Source organism: Equus caballus, chromosome 10, assembly GCF_041296265.1.
Source record: "Equus caballus isolate H_3958 breed thoroughbred chromosome 10, TB-T2T, whole genome shotgun sequence".
Taxonomy (NCBI): domain Eukaryota; kingdom Metazoa; phylum Chordata; class Mammalia; order Perissodactyla; family Equidae; genus Equus; species Equus caballus.
The window spans coordinates 20754237-20770475 of record NC_091693.1 but is presented as its reverse complement, the minus strand read 5'-3'; the positions used below and the strand labels follow the sequence as shown (position 1 = coordinate 20770475).

Genomic DNA, 16239 nt, shown 5'->3' with positions numbered 1-16239 from the left:
CAAGTCGCAACCAAGTTCAAAGTTACAATATGCACAGGATGTTGTCTGACCAGATTGTGATTAAGCTAGAAATCGTGACAAAATGATAACCAGAAAAGCCCCATGTGTTCTCGCTTTTAAAATATGCTTCTAAATAAACCACAGCTCAAACAAGAAATCATAACGGAAATTAGAAAATATTGTGAATTACATGATAAGGAAAACACAACATGATAAAATAGCAAGAGTAACACTAAAGAATAGAAATAGGGAAATAAATTCCAAACAAGCAGAAAGAGAAAAATAAAATAAGGGGGGAAAAATCCCACTAAATCAAATAACCCAGAAAAGCTAGGATGCATGGAAAAAGCAGGATAAATAGTAATTTAAAAGTAAGATAATATCAATAGTGCTAAATATATCAATAATAACAATAAATGCAAGTGGTTAAAACTCAGATTAGAATTTTTTTTTTTAGTATGCTTTTTGGTGAGGAAGATTGGCCCTGAGCTAACATCTGTTGCCAATCTTCCTCTTTTTGTTTTCTCCCCAAAGCCCCAGTACATAGTTGTAAGTCATTCTAGTTCTTCCATGTGGGATGCCACCACAGCATGGCCTGATGAGCAGTGTGTAGGTCCACGCCCGGGATCCGAACTGCTGAACCCTGGGCGCCCAAAGCGGAGCACGTGAACTTAACCACTCAGCCATGGGGCAAGCCCCCAGATTACAACTTAAAAGACTGTTATATGCTGTTTACAAAAGACACACTAAAAGCTCATAGAAAAGTTGAAAGCAGGGATGAAAAGAAAAGAAATATTACCCCTTAGAAAAGTACCGTAGGTTTACTAATGTCAGTCAAATAAGGCATTCGCACTGAAACCATTATTAGACATAGTGGATTGCTACAAAACAATAAAAAGTTCTTTATAACAAATATAACAATTCTAAACCTGAATATTCCTAATAAAATAGCTTCATAGTACTTAATATAAAAACTGGTAAGACTACAGGGGCAAATGGACTGATTCACCCATTAAAAATGTGAGATTTAAACAAAAAAAAAATGGGGCTGGTGCTGTGGCTGAGTGGTTAAGTTCGTGCACTCCGCTTCGGTGGCCCAGGGTTTCACTGGTTCGGATCGTGGGCATGGATGTGGCACCGCTCTCAAGCCACGCTGAGGCGGCGTCTCCATGCCACAACCAGAGGCACTCACAACTAGAATATACAACTATGTACTGGGGGGATTTGGGGAAAAAAACCACACACAAAAAGTGTGAGATTTCAACACAGTTATGTATCATAAAAAGGATTCCGTGTCATAGTCACATTCTCCAACCACGATGCAAGAAAATTAAAATTCAGTGAGCACATTGACAGAATATCCACACACGCAGAAGTTAAAACACAACCACCTCTCTAAATAATTCACGATGAAAATTAAATCATATTGGAAAAACTCCTAATGGAAATTTTAAAATGTTGAGAGTTGAATGATAAAATATATATATATATATATTACACAGCAAAACTTGTGGAAAGCAACAGATTTATAGCTTTAAACGATGATATTAGAAAAGAAGAATGGATGAATATAAATGAGCCACTGTGTCAGAGAATAAACCTAACGCAAAGGAGACACTGAGATGGGGAGACCTCCAGGAATCAAGAATGGGGTGTTAGCTGGAGGTGAGGGCAGCCTGGGGTTCTGGGCCAGAAGTCCCTCAGTGCCTGGCCCCAACCCCTGCTCTGGGCACCCGGATCTGGAGGTGGTAGGCGGAGGGGCGTGGACCGAAAGATTGCACTGTCTGACCGCTAAGGCATGTGGCCACCAGCCCTAGGGGTGGGACAGCCCGGCAAAGAGATGCTTATAACTCCGCGTGGAGCTCCGTGTGGCTCCAAGAACTGGTGGCAGATGGCAGCTCAGCCCAGGCCAGATGGGCCACATGAGTGAGTGAAAGCGTGTGGCTGTGTCCTGCCTCTCTGCCCCCCATCTCACCTTCTGGGTGTCTGACGTCTGTGTCTCCGTCTGTGAGTCTCTGAGTCTGTCTCTCTCTGGCTCGTATCTCTCCCTCTGTCCCTCTCTGTCTCTGTACCCTCCAGACTCAGCATCCCGCATGCTCTCCTCTCAAGCTGTGTCGCCATCACCTGGTTCTGCCTAGCTTGGACGCTTTTGCTTTCTCTCTCTCCCTCTCCCCCCTAGTGTCCATGTTTCCGAGTTTTACTCCGTGTTTTTCTGATTTTTCTTTTTGTCACCGTCACTCCATCTTCCCACTGCTGCCACTTCCTGTTGTTGACTCTTTATCATCTCCTCCTGGCTGTGTCGCACTCCCGTTCTCTACGTCCCTAGGCTCCATGTCTCAGGGCCAAAATCTCGGAGCCGAGGATGAGGTGCCCTTTCCCTGCCCAGAGATCTCCTGGGAGACAGTGGGAGAAGGGAGTGAGAGGGAGGGTGGGCCGACCTGGCCAATGCGCCCGGCCTCACCTGAGGACTCGGTGGACTGGGAGACTTCCCACGACTCCTGCCTGGGCGCCAGGACCGGTCTGGAAGAGGGAAAGGTGTGAATGTGACATGATGTGCGCAGTGGGGTGAGTTTCGAAACTACGTGTCTGAGGGTGCGGAGAGATGAAGTGTGGAGGGGGCGAGGTCCAGAAGAGGGGTCCCCGCTGGTCATTCTCTTGACCGGAGCTTCCGGCCCTGCTTCACCCTCCTGAAGCTTCCTTGGTCCTCATCCCGCCCCTTGAGCTCTGGCCCCGCCCCAGAGCCCTGATTCCTCCCCTTTGAGCTCTGACTTCGCCTCCAGGAGTCCAGGCGGACGCTGGGAAAAGTCTCATCATTAATGGCACGGAGAGCAGCCCGCCCTGCCAGCCCTGGCAGATGGCCGTTTGCAGGAAGAACGACTCCACTGTGGGGTTCCCGTTGCATCCCCAAGGGGTGCACACTGCCATTTGCTGCGAGGGCAGGGCTGGGGGCGTGGCCTGACTCAGGGCGGGGCCTTCCTGGGTGGGGCAGGACCGGAGGCAGAGCAGCATCTCAGGGGCGGGGCTTCATTTCGGGGGCGGCGCTTCATCTTGGGGGCGGGGCCTGAATAGAAAAGCAGGGCGCTTTTCTTTGGCTGTGAAAAGGAGTTTGGCACAAAGTTGGAGAGCGGGCCTGGACTGGGAATGGGTCTGCAGCTGGAACTGAAGATGCAGTTGGGCTTGAGGATGGAATTGAGATGGGGCTGCAATCCAGATGAGAATGGAGACGAGGATGAGGCCGTCAGGGGGTGGGCTGTGAGGAATAAAAGAGGTGTGAGACAGCATTGTGAGAAGCAGCCCACCCCATCCGGCCCCACTAAGGGAGAGAATGCTTCCAGTGAAACTACAACGTGCTATTGAACTCAAACACATCCAGTTTCATAGATGTTAAAAAGGAAGTCGGAGACCGGATGAAATACAGTGGTATTATCCCCCATCTGCGAGTTCGGGAAACTGAGGCCCAGACTGCCTAAGACGCAATCCCGGGTCCACGCGGTAGTGCTGCTGGTGGTGGCCCCTCCCCAGGAGATGACGCCCACCCCCTTGAAGGGGGCCAGTGGCTGACGGATGGGCCCTGGGGAACAAAAGCAGAGCCCCCTTCTTCAAGGTGGAAACAACCCGGGCGTGCAACTCCTCCAGGGCTCCCCGGGGCTCAGGCTGGAGCGGACTCAAGCCAAGAACACCCTGTATCCTTGCTCGGCGACATTGCATCCTTCTCTTGAGCTACCTACTCTGCCTCTCTATTGTAATAACATATTTTTTTTTAAAGATTGGCACGTGAGCTAACATCTGTTGCCAATCTTCTTTTTTTTTCTTCTTTTTCTTCTTCCTCTCCCCAAAGCCGCCCAGTACATAGTTATATATTCTAGTTGTAGGTCCTTCTGGTTGTGTTATGTGGGACGCGGCCTCAGCATGGCCTGATGAGCGGTGCCATGTCCAGGCCCAGGATCTGAACCAGTGAAACCCTGGGCCACCAAAGCAGAGTGTGTGAACTTAACCACTCGGCCACAAGGCCGGCCCCTCACAAGCGTATCTTTCACAAGAAGCCAAATCTCAGGTTTGCTTCAGCGGAAGGGCACCTAAGACACACAGCTGGTGGGTGACAGCACCAGGACACCCTCTTAACCACAGCTTTAGGCAGCTTTCCAACTTCTCCTGCCCTGCCACCTCCTGGCCATGCAGCCCATTCGCAATGCCACCGTCCCCGAGCACAGGGGCTTCAGACAGCCTCTTGGCTTTATATGTTTCTTGAGACAGAATCACTCCGTCACTCGTGCAACTTCAGGGTAAATAGGTCAGATTTCTCAAGAAGTTTAACTTTACTTACCCTTGGCCCTTCCTTTGCAATCTCTTTTTCATTCTCTTTTATTAAGGCTGGGCAGCAACAGAATTATTATTTTTTTTGGTAAAGATTGGCACCTGAGCTAACAACTGTTGCCAATCTTCCTTTTTTCTTTTTCTGCTTTTAATCCCCCCCAGTACATAGTTGTATATTTTAGTTGTGGGTCTTTCTAGTTGTGGCATGTGGGACGCTGCCTCAGTGTGGCCTAACAAGTGGTGCCATGTCCGTGCCCAGGATCCGAACCGGCGAAACCCTGAGCCACCAAAGTGGAGTGCATGAACCACTCGGCCATGGGGCCAGCCCCGAAAAAGATGTTTTAAAAGTATATTTGAGGGGGCCAGCCCCGTGTCTGAGTGGTTAAGTTCACACGCTCCGCTGCAGGCGGCCCAGTGTCTCGTTGGTTCAAATCCTGAGCGCGGACATGGCGCTGCTCATCAGATCACGCTGAGGCAGCGTCCCACATACCACAACCAGAAGGACCCACAACAAACAATATACAACTATGTACCGGGGGGCTTTGGGGAGAAAAAGGAAAAAATAAAATCTTTAAAAAAAAAATGTTTTAAGTATATTTGAGTGGAAATGACAGATACAAAAGATCAGCAAAGATAACATATATATCATTGGAATCCATGAGAGGGAAGGAATAAATGAAGTCAAAGCAATGAAGAGAACAAATATTTAGGGGACGGCCTGGTGGCGCACCGGTTAAGTGCGCACGTTCTGCTTTGATGGCCTGGGGTTTGCTGGTTCGGGTCCCAGGTGAGGACATGGCAGTGCTTGGCAAGCCACGCTGTGGCAGGTGTCCCACATATAAAGTAGAGGAAGATGAGCACGGATGTTAGCTCAGGGCCAGTCTTCCTCAGCAAAAAGAGGAGGATTGGCAGTAGTTAGCTCAGGGCTGATCTTCCTCAAAAAAGAAGAACAAATATTTGTAAAAAACATACTTCAAGACAACTTTTGGAAAAAGAACACGGGAATCTAGGCGTAACATAAGCCAAAAACTGATACCACTGGGCACACACGAGCACATGCTCACACACACTAGCTCACACTCATATACCCGTGCCAGAGAATAAGAGCCCCCAGAATGCAGGTCTGGAGGTTACAGAACTGTGGCCCTCACGTTCGCACGGGAGATGAGCACGGAAACGCAGGCTAATTTGGGGACTGTGACCCAAAGAATGTCCACTCTTCCCTTTGTCTGTTTCTTTGGTCCCGCGGAAGATACTGGGCAGGGAGGGGCCGTGGAACAGGATGCTCCCTCTTGGCTCTGAGATCTCAGAGGACAGCCCTAGAACTTAGGGGGCCGGAGACTCAGGGAAGAAAGTGGGGCAGCAAGAGTGACAGGCAGGAGAGGGGCAGCTACAGAGACTGAGCCTTGAGGAGGGGCATGTGGAGGATGTCCATGCCAGGTGTTAAAAATGAGTGTGGACGGAGGAAGGATAGAGACTCAGAGAGGCAGAGAGACAGACAGACAGACAGAGACAGACACAGAGACCGAGAGGCAGAGACCACGGAGACAGAACGGCAGGGGTAGGCAGAGAGGGAGAGGCGGAGAGACAGCACAGAATGAGGGGGCGTTGGGGAGAGGACGGCAGAGGGGACCTTCAGGGACCTCAGAGCCAGGCTGGGACAAAGCGGGTGTGGGAGGCAGAGAGCACCCGACCTGCCAGCTCCAGAGTCCGGGGCGGGGCTGACGGCCTGCCTCTTCCTGTGGGGGCTCCGGGGGCCTTATGAGCATCCCTAGCCTGGGGACAGCAGGCACACTGGGTGGGGTGTCACGGGCAGCCTGATCACAGCCCCGTACAGGGTTCCTGGAGCAGGAGCAGGGACCATGGACCCAGGGAGGGGACCTGACCCAAACCAGAGGCCGCAGATGCTCCCCAACGGCTCCCTCTGCCCTCCCTGTTCTCTCTGTCCCCCTTGCAAGTGTCTTGGTCTCTTTCACACTCTTCCGTCTCTTTGTTTCTGCAGGTCTGCGCTGTGCTGTCTTCAGCTTCCTCTGCTCTCTGCCTGGTATCTCTCATTCTACGTCTGTGTCTTTCTGTCTCACTTCCCCCTTCATTCTCTCCTTTGGACCTCAGGGGCCGAGGGCTGAGTTAACCTTATTCCCGAGTTCACGGACCTCTCAGTGAGCATTCCATGACGGGCCCCTCCACGCCGTTCACATTCACATGTTCAGGCTTTGACTCACACCCTCAACGAATAACTCATGTGTTCCCGCTCGTCCCCACAATCCACTCCCCAGAGGCAGCCTTCCAGTGTTTCCAGCGTTTTCTGTAGGGCACTTGATTGTGCTCACAGAAGGGGTATCTAGGGGCTGGCCCAGTTGCATAGTTTCCTAGAAAGACCCCGTTGCAGACCAGCACACTCCCTGGGCCACCCTACTGCACAAGGCGGGCAGACAGAGCGAGAAGAGTCAGTGGGGACCCGGGGTCTGCGTGTGGGATCCCAGCTTTCAGACCTGGCCTCACAGATCATACATGGCGAGTCCCCAGCTATGGGGAAAGAGACGGCTGTCTCCAGAGACCACTCCCAGAGAAGGTAGGCAGGGATTTCAAGGGAAGGGAGAGCGGCTCACGTCCTGGGCACTGGGGATGGGATGCAGGGTCCAGGTTCTGCCCATGGATGGTCCCTGCAGACGGGTCAGGGGGAGGAGGAACAGGATCCATCTCTGGGACACTTCCTCCCTCAGGGCTCATCTCCGCTGTCATCCCTCCCAGGAAGTTTTCTCTGATGACACCCTCCTCTCCCCGGGGCACTGGGGAGCCATGGAAGGTGGGTGAGCAGAGGAGGGGCAAGGCCAGTTCTGAGATTAGAATGACCCCCTGGGCCAGGTGGGGACGGACTGGACAGAGAGACTGAGGGCCGAGAGCGTGTGAAGAAGGCTGGGGTGAGGGTCCAGGTGGGAACAAGGCCTGATCTGGGGCTGGGAGGATGGGACAGAAAGCAGGGACGTCAGTGAGAGTCAGGGGGCAGGAGGGACGAGCGTGGAGGGAGGGACCAGAGGGAGAGCTGCTGGTGGACGGAGGAACCAGGGGGAGGAGAAGGAGCTGGTTGGGTGGGAAATGCTGGGCTCAAGTAGGACTTGGTGAGTGTGTGTGTGTGTGTGTGTGTGTGTGTGTGTGTGTGTGGTGGGGGGTGTGAACATCTCCTTGGGGCTGCTCAGCTGACACTCAGGCCAAAGCTCAGGATCATCCTTAGTCCTCGCCGCCTCTCACTCCCACTGACACTCGGTCAGCGAGTTCTGTGGGCTCCCTTTCGAGGTATCCAGAGTGGACCCCATCTCCCCTCGTCTCTGCCACCACCCTGCTCAGCCTCATCTTCACACCCTACCAGGCCCGCTGCCTCTCCTCACCCCTGCACACTCACCCCACAAGGACGCCAGAGAGGCCTGTGAACACCCAACCCAGACCCTGTCCTGCTCCTGCTCAGCACCACCCACCCCTCCTGGGTCCCTCAGAGGAAGAGCAAAGTCCTCCCCTGGCCCCAAGGAGGCCCCGCAGGACCGGCCCTTTCTTCCCTGAGCTGTCACCTCCCGCCCTCTCCCCTGCTCGCTGGGCTCCACCCACACTGGCCTCACTGGTCCTCACACACACCAGGCCCACATCCCTCGGGGCCTCTGCTGTTCCCTCTGCTCTTCCCCCAGACAGCACGCGGCTCACCCTCACCTGCCGCAGGTGTCTGCCCAGCCTCACCTTCCACACGAGGTCACCCCTCTCATCACACCAGCCACCTCCCTGGCTCTGCTCTCTCTCCTCCCGCCCCCACAGCTCCCTCACCTCCTGACACACAAGGAGAGAGGCTGCTCACCACGCAGGTTTCCTTGCCAACCTCCAAGGGCCCAGCACACGACAGGAACTCTGTCACCATCTCGAGGGAGCTTTTGGCACACACATCATTAGACAGGAGTGTGAGGTCCATACACGGAAGTTCATCTGGGTACATCACTATGAACCAGGGAGATAAAGTGCTGTGGCCGACCCATGTGTCCCCAGCCCTCCTCCCTCAGACCCGGGAGTCCAGGCCCAGCCCCTCCTCCCTCAGACCCAGGAGTCCAGGCCCAGCCCCTCCTCCCTCAGACCCAGGAGTGCAACCCCCAGCCCCTCCTCCCTCAGACCCAGGAGTCCAGGCCCCAGCCCCTCCTCCCTCAGACCCAGGACTCCAGGCCCCCAACCCCTCCTCCCTCAGACCCAGTGGTCCAGGCCCCAGCCCCTCCTCCCTCAGACCCAGGAGTCTGGGCTCCAGGCTGCAGGTCTGGCCCCCAACATACACTTATCTGATCCAGTCCCGCTTCAGCGAGAGGCACAGCAGAGGCTCCACAGTGCGGGTTCCTGGGCGGGCAGGGCCAGGACCTGCACGGCGGCTGTGAGCCGAGTGGGCTGCACCAGGCGGAGCAGCATGAGGTCCTGGCTGCAGTCGTCTCCTGGGATGAAGATGTTCTGCTTCAGGAGGCTCAGCTTGAAGTCAGGGTGTGGGAAGCTGTCACTGACCTGGAGGAACTGGACTGTGTCTTTATCCTCAAACGAGTCACAGCACCCCAGCCAGACCTGGTCATCGCCGGGGAGAGAGGGGGACGGAGGGAATGAGGGGGGGATGGGGGAAGGGAGATGGGGCCGGGGAGCCTGGGGGAGGGTCCAAAGCAAGAAAGAGAAACAGAGACACAGAGAGACAGAGAGAGCGAGCCAGAAAGATACAGAGTCACAGAAAAAACAGACAGTGAGTGAGAAAATAAAGGGATGTGACAATGTTAAAAATACAGACAGAAAAAGAATAAAAAAGAACAAGTGAGAAACAGAGAAGAGGAGGCCAGGGAGGGGGAGTCAGAGTGGGGGGGGCAGGAGGTGGGGCAGGGGAGGAGGGGAGGCCTGAGGCGGCTCAGCGGCAGCTGGGGCTGTGGGGCTGGTTCCCCAGCAGCTGGGTGGCCTGGCCCCCCCAAGGCCAGCGTCCCCTCCCTCCCCAGCACCTTCTCCCTTTCTCCTTCTCCTTCCACCTTCCTCCATTGCCCCCACCCAGTGCCAGCTGAAACCAGCCCTTCCCTGTGTCCCCCTGGATGAACGACGCCCTGGAGGGAGGGGCTGGGCAGCGTGAGAAGCACCCCCATATCCCACCTGCTGGGCATGATCCCTTCCTTTTCTCTGGGGGTCCCCCCCAGTCCCATCCTGGGGGTGAGCGTGCTCAGCAGTGATGGGAGAGGGGGAGTGAGGCAGAGAGATGGAGGGTGAGACGCACAGTGACAGGGATGGCAGCTGAGAGACCCAGAGATGGACGGAGACAGGGAGAGACAGAAGAGAGGGGGAGACAGAGACAGATCAAAGTCACACAGAGAGACACACAACAAAGTCAGTTACTGAGAGACACAGAGACAGGACAGAGGGAGACACAGGAAGACAGAGAGACAGTTGCACGGGGAGACACAGAGAGACCAGGCAGCCATGGCAGGGCTTCCCTGGGGTCGTCCAGTCCCAGCCCTGCCTCTCTCCATGGGCCCTGGACCAGTGCCATCCTTCTCTCCCTCAGCCCCCAGCCTCCCCTGAGGTTATCCCAGGAGAACGGCCCTGGCTGACCATTCCTGTGGGAGCACAGACGCTCCCCCCGCCAGACCCCCTGATCCTACTCACTCGCTCTTGCAGTGGGCGGCTGTGAGCACCCACTGGGGATGCACCAGGACACCCCCGCACTGGAAGTCAGTGTGACGGTACACAGCCACCTGCCAGGGTCTCGGACGCTTCTCACACTCCCAGTCTCCTATGACCCGGGACTGGACGAGGCCCACGACATCTATAGAGGGGATGCTGGGTCAGGCGGGTGGGTGTTGCCTATGGAGCCAGGGGACTGGGCTAGGAGAGGGAGCTGTGCTGTGGGGTTGGGGGAACACTGGGGCAGAGGACCAGGCTGGGGGTCTGGGGACATGGGCAAGGGGTGTTGGGAAGGACCCGGAATTCTGGAGCCGTCCCTGGGATTGGGGGGTGGGCGGCTGGTCCTGGGTGGGGAGACTTGATGCTGACAGCAGAGCTGACCCCAGGGATCAGGATAGGAGATGATAGGACAGCACTGGGGCAGGCATCGAGGGTGGGGGTCGGTGATTTGGGGCCCTGGTCTGGGGGACAGGCAGCTGTGGGGGAGGTGTGGGTTCAGAGAGGGGGAAGGGGTTCTAGAAACCAGTGTTAATGACCCCAAGGGAGAGCGCCATTGGCTGGAAGGAGAAGGATTTGGGGCGTTTTAAGGAGTCTCAGGCTGAGAAATCATCTATGCCTGGGGTGGGGTTTTAGGGTCATGAGGAGGACTCAATGTTTAAGGGACAGGGTTGAGAACTGACTGCTGGATGGGAAACGTCACCGAGGCATGGAAGGACTTGGGGGCTCAGGAGCCAGAGCACTGGGCCCCAGAGAACTAGGAGGCAGGAGGGGATGATCAGGGTCCCAGGGTCCAGGGAGGAGGCGCGTCCTTGGAAGAACTGGAGAACCCCAAAGAGAAACACAGAGATGGCCCAGGCTCTGCCTGTCTGGTAAAGGAGAATGTTCTGGGAGTAACTGGGAGGAAGCAGGGACCCAGTGTGGGAGTGAGGAATGTGACAGCGTGGAGAGCGGCAGAATGTTTTGGGCTGGGGATGGGAGAGATAGAAAAGAGCCTGGTACACTGGTCTAGGGTGGATGGTGGGCTGCGTGGCATGAGGCTGGGGTGCCAGCTGAGAGGGGAAGGACTTACGGGGAGGTGAGACCAGCATGAGACTCAGGGCCGCTCCACTCCTGCATCTCCTGATACTCATTAGTCCATCCCAGGGACACAGCCAGGCACAGGGCCAGGAACCACGTGGTGAGCAGGCAGTGAGCTCGGAGCTGGGGAGCCTCCCTGGGGAGCCTTTAAACGGTCTCACACCCCCAGGGTCCCACCCCTGCCCTACCAGCACCCGGATGTTGGCCAAGGCCCTGCCCATGATTCCAGGATGTGGACATGCCTCACCTCCACCCCCAAGGCTATGGAAGGAATGAAATAGCCTGAATGCATAAGATACTAGGTTTCCAATAAGTTGGGTATCTCAGTTTTTTCAGTAAAACCAGAGCAGCTCACGTGGGTCCAGCACCCGCCATGTCAAGCCGTTGATCAGATCTTCCCCGTCTCCCGGCTGAGGAACAGGAGAAGCTCCCAGTGAGCGAGACACAGTGGTCACAGACACTCACAAGTTAAGCCCATAAGGAATGAGGCAAAGGAATCTATTCAGTCAGTGGTCTGAACCCCCTCTCCCCCACATACACACACAGACCAGGTTCTCCAGCGTCACCCTGTGGGGACAAGTGTGCCTCAGGATTCGTCAAGAATCCCTGCATCCAGTTCCTCATTCCCATCCTAATCCCCTTCCCCAACATCAACCAGCATCTAGAACAATTCAACCCACTAAACTCAACCCAACCAACCATAATGCCACACAACTCCAAGCCAAGGCAAGTGAACCCACCCAACTTAACCTAACCCAAGACAACCCCACAGCCTCCCCATTCAAAAGCAACACAAACCCAAACCCATCCTCCCATCCCCACACAAGCCGATCCTAATCTCCAAGACTACTACCATTCCCGATTCAACTCCCATGTACTTCCCATCCCAAATCAAACCAAACCCCGGACCATGCCCTCCCACAACAGCCCCCACATCATCCAGGCCAGGCCAATCCAACTCTACTCAGCCCTGTTCCCAGTTCCAACCACAACCACAACTCCACCCCCGATTCTGACTGCTCTTCCTACTCCATCACCTAACCCTATCTCCGGCGTTTTCCCTGGACCAACGAAATCCAAACCCAAGCCCATCCCGCTCCTGACCCCGCCACATCCCTCTCTCATCCCTGGGAACCCCCTCTCGGCTCTGACCGCACGGCAGTCGCTGCCCCGCCCTCCACGCCTGCACACACCCCGGTGTCCATCAGGCGCCCGGGGGCTCCTCGTTACAAGCTGTGGCCGCGATCACGCTGGCCTTGGCAAAAACGCAACACGTGGAGGAGACTCACTGGGCAGCGCGGAGGACCTACAGCAGACCACACGTTCAGGCCACTGTCCCCTCCGTCCCGAAGCCCCGGCGGTCGTTTCGTCGGTCTCCAGCACCCCGCTACCCCCGCGCCCAGTGCAGCACTTCCGGGCGCCTCACCTGGCACGTGCCTACGTCAGACGGCACGCACGCCACGCCCACAAGGGCGCAGACAGGGGCAGCGCCAAGGCGCGCACGTGTCGTGAGGCTGTGGGCGTGGCTAGTCGCGACGACATGACGTCATGGCGGGGCAGGATGAGGCTAACAGCGCAGACATCAGAGCATGCGCTACAGGGTGCGCAGGTGTATGGAGCCATTGCGCTTGCGCAGTTTGTGCTGGCCTGTCTGAATCCGCGGGGAGCTGAGCAGGTGCGTGGATCCCCGCGGAGCGTGCATAGTAGTTGGAAAGACCATAGTGGGCAACCTTGAGTCCCCACGCTGTCGGGGAACCTGGACGTCCAGTTACTACCTCTTATCAGCCTGGAACCGATAGTCCCTGCTCCTACCTCTCAGATACAGAAGCGTTCCAACACGCGCGCGCAAACACACACACAGACGCGCGCTCACACACACGCTGTTCTAGCCCCAGGCTGCAGCGCTTGCCTCCTCAGGATACAGCAGTCTGGGACCCTCTCCCAGGACCCACTCAAATGCAGGAGTCCAGACTCTCACCCTCTACCTCCCCCAAGATCCCGGAGTCTGGGCTCCCAAACCTCCACGTCCCCCAGTCCAGAACCCAGGAGTTCCCACTCGCAGCCACATTCCTTCGGGACTCTGAGCCCTGCCGTCACACCAGGTTTGGCAGTGGGCTTCAGACAGCACCCAGTGTGGGGAAGGGAGGGAGGGACCGCAACTGAAACTGACACATTCAAGAGGGCCGTGGCGAGGCTGAGAGCGCGGCACACACTCCTCACCTCCCCAGATCTGTCTGTCTTGTGCCACTGGGAGAAGAGTACAGGAACCCAGAGAACAGGGTCCTTTTCCTCACCCTCTGTCTCCTTGCTACGCCCCGCTCTGCCTACATATTCTTCACCTATGCCTTTCCTTCAATTTCTCTAGGAGTCCCTGATGAGTTTTTTCAACGTTGCCCTCTTTCTTTGAAAACTTATCTTTTCTGCAGAACTGTACTCCTTTTGTCTCCCCAGCTCCTTTGCTATAGGTCCCTAAAGAGAGAGGGTGGCAAAGAAGAGGGTAAGGAGTTTTCTGTGATTTGGGAGGGAGGCAAGGACACTGGATACAGGTTCAGACATGTGGTCACTTGGTACCGGTCATTCAAGGCCACCCGTCTGTCACAGATAATAAACAGATGTGGCCGCTAGTATTTATGACACACAGACTGGGTCCCAGAGTCTGGACATCTCAGCCAAACTCAGTGTCATACAAGGACATGAATGTGGCCATACTGGTTCATGGACGTGCATACATGAGCAACCAGCCTTCCAAACTTAGGTACTGACATGGACAGCCCTTTAAGCTGAAACTCACTTGACATGTGCACGGGTTGCTACTTCAACAGTCATAGCACAGACTTCACATGTATATGTAAATATGGATGGTTAAGGTGGGTGCATGCACACACACACACACACATATGCATGGAGCTTTGGACATAAAAGCGCAGACATAAATTCACAGTCTCCAGTGGATGTCTGGACAACCAATGTCGCAGATGCACACACTTGTACACAGGGTCCAGGCGTATAAGGTGGGGTCCTTAATAACACAAGGGAGAGGCATCATTATGCACTCAGGCCCCTAAAGACATGTTCACAAACATGAGTCTATAATATGGTGGTTATAATCCAGAATTTGTCTTCAGGGTGCTTCTGTTTCCTTATCTGTTAAATGGGAGTTGTTGTAAGGGTTAAATGGATGTGTGTGTGTTTGTGTGTGTGTGTGTGTGTGTGCGCGTGTGTTATAATGCCTGGAACATAGTAACTGCTTAACAAGTTTAGTTACTTTAATCAAGAATACATGATATTTTATGAGACATGTATTTGGATTTTTATGTTGTGGGCAGAAATACGGCCAAAGTCAGACATACATGATAAGATAGTTAAGGTCAAAACTTGATTCATCCACAAGCCGCTTAGTGGTGATTCAAAGTTGCAGGCACAAACCCAGAAGCCGAGCATTCAGATGTGGACCCTGGACACAGGGCTGGCCGTGAAGGTGAAACACACATAGCGAGAGACACAGGCAGCCAGGACGGGACATATCCATCCATCTCTAGATGAGCCCTCACATCAGACACTTGGTGTTCAAAGTCACTCATTGGGTTTCACCTATGGGGACACGGTTCACACGTGCAGGCAGGTAGTAGACAAGTAGAGCCTTGCACATCTACCACCCACACACACACATAGGACTGGACTATGCACAAGAACCAAAGAGATTTTCAAGGTCAAAGGACTATGAGCTTCTGTTCTGGGAAATATGGGGGTATCCTCTCAAGGTCAAAGCCACATTTACACACACATACAGCAACATTAGGGCAGGAATTGCACATAGAGATCAAATGACCACATTCTGCCCCCTGTTGTTGGAAACTGCACCTAGGACAGCAGTGAGCAGGGGACACAGATGTGGTGGGTGAGGGGTATGAGGGAGAAAGAGTGAGATTGTCTTGCGGGGAGAGGTGAAGGCTGGAAGCCAAATGACTTTGGGAGAAAAGTCTCCGTGGGTCTGTCACGTGTCTTCAGAGCAAAGGATGAATACATTTTCACTCTGGACTGTCTATCAAGGTTGTTTGTCTGTCAAGCAGCCTTGCATGGTGGTATCGCCCCCAGAGAAAGCTTGTTTACTGTCCAAGATAATAAAGATAATATCTCCCCACAAAAGATCTGTTTACTGTCCAGGACAATAAATATAATATGTCCCTCCACAGCAGTTTTGTTTGTGGCCCAGGATAATAAGATATTATCTCCATCGGGGGACAAAGGTTAGGAGACCTTGCTGGCAGCCCCCTTACAAGATTGATTCCTAAGCTCAAATGCTCAGCTGTGGCACAAACCACAGAATCCAACTTGGCTGCTCCGATCACCCCTGTGGGTTGGCTGGGCAGGGTTCCACCGGGATGGTTCATCTCTGCATGAGTGTTGACTGATTTTGCTCGGGAAGTTGAATTAGGCTGGAGGGTCCTCAATGGCCTCACTCACACATCTTAGCCCTTCAGCCGGGATATTTGGAAAGCTGGGGCTTCTTTCTGCTCAGACCCTTTCATCCTCGGTCTCATCACATGGTCTTCCCTGCAGACAGTTAAACTTCTTTGTTTTTTTTTTTTAATTGAGTTAATGATAGGTTACAATCAGTTGACCTTCTTTTACATGGCAGCTCAGGGCTCCAAAAGGAGGAAAATGGAAGCCACATGGCCCCCTAAGGGCTATTCTTGGAAACTACACAATGTCACTCCCAGCCATATTAGCTTGGTCAAAGTAAGATACTTTCATTTCAGCCTAAACGACCCCCTTTAGCACTTCTTGTAGAGTAGCTCTCCTAGTAATAAACTCCCACATCTTTTGTTTACCTGGGAGTGTTTTAATTTCACCTTCACTTTCGAAGAATACTTTTGCCGTGTATAGAATTCTTGATTGACTTTTGCTTTAAAGGCTCTAAATACATCATTCCACTGTCGTCTGGCCTTCATGGTTTCTGATGAGAAATAGACAACTAATCTTATTGAGGATCTCTCGGATGTGATGAGTGGCTTGTCTTTCTACTTACAGGATTCTCTCTTTGTCTTGGGCTTTCAACAATTTGACTAAAATGTGTCCTGGTGTGAATCTGTTTGAGTTGATCTTGCTTAGAATTCACTGAGCTTCTTCGATGTACAAATTCATGTCCTTCACCAATTTGCAAAGTTTGGCCATTATTTC

General features: G+C 53.8%; 1 non-coding gene across 4 annotated transcripts; it reads right to left on the bottom strand.

The window, feature by feature from the left end:
- Window positions 1-157: 157 nt before the first annotated feature.
- Window positions 158-12526, bottom strand: LOC102147584 (uncharacterized). Of its 4 annotated transcripts, none has more exons than XR_011422465.1 (6): window positions 12348-12526; window positions 11414-11468; window positions 9964-10123; window positions 8616-8892; window positions 8156-8292; window positions 158-3250 (listed from the first exon to the last, which is right to left on the bottom strand). It is a non-coding gene; the product is annotated as an uncharacterized protein (transcript). The 4 variants fall into 4 exon arrangements; XR_011422463.1 differs by having other exon boundaries at window positions 11051-11468; window positions 12348-12499; XR_011422464.1 differs by having other exon boundaries at window positions 11306-11468; window positions 12348-12493.
- Between the last annotated feature and the right edge of the window lie 3713 nt (window positions 12527-16239).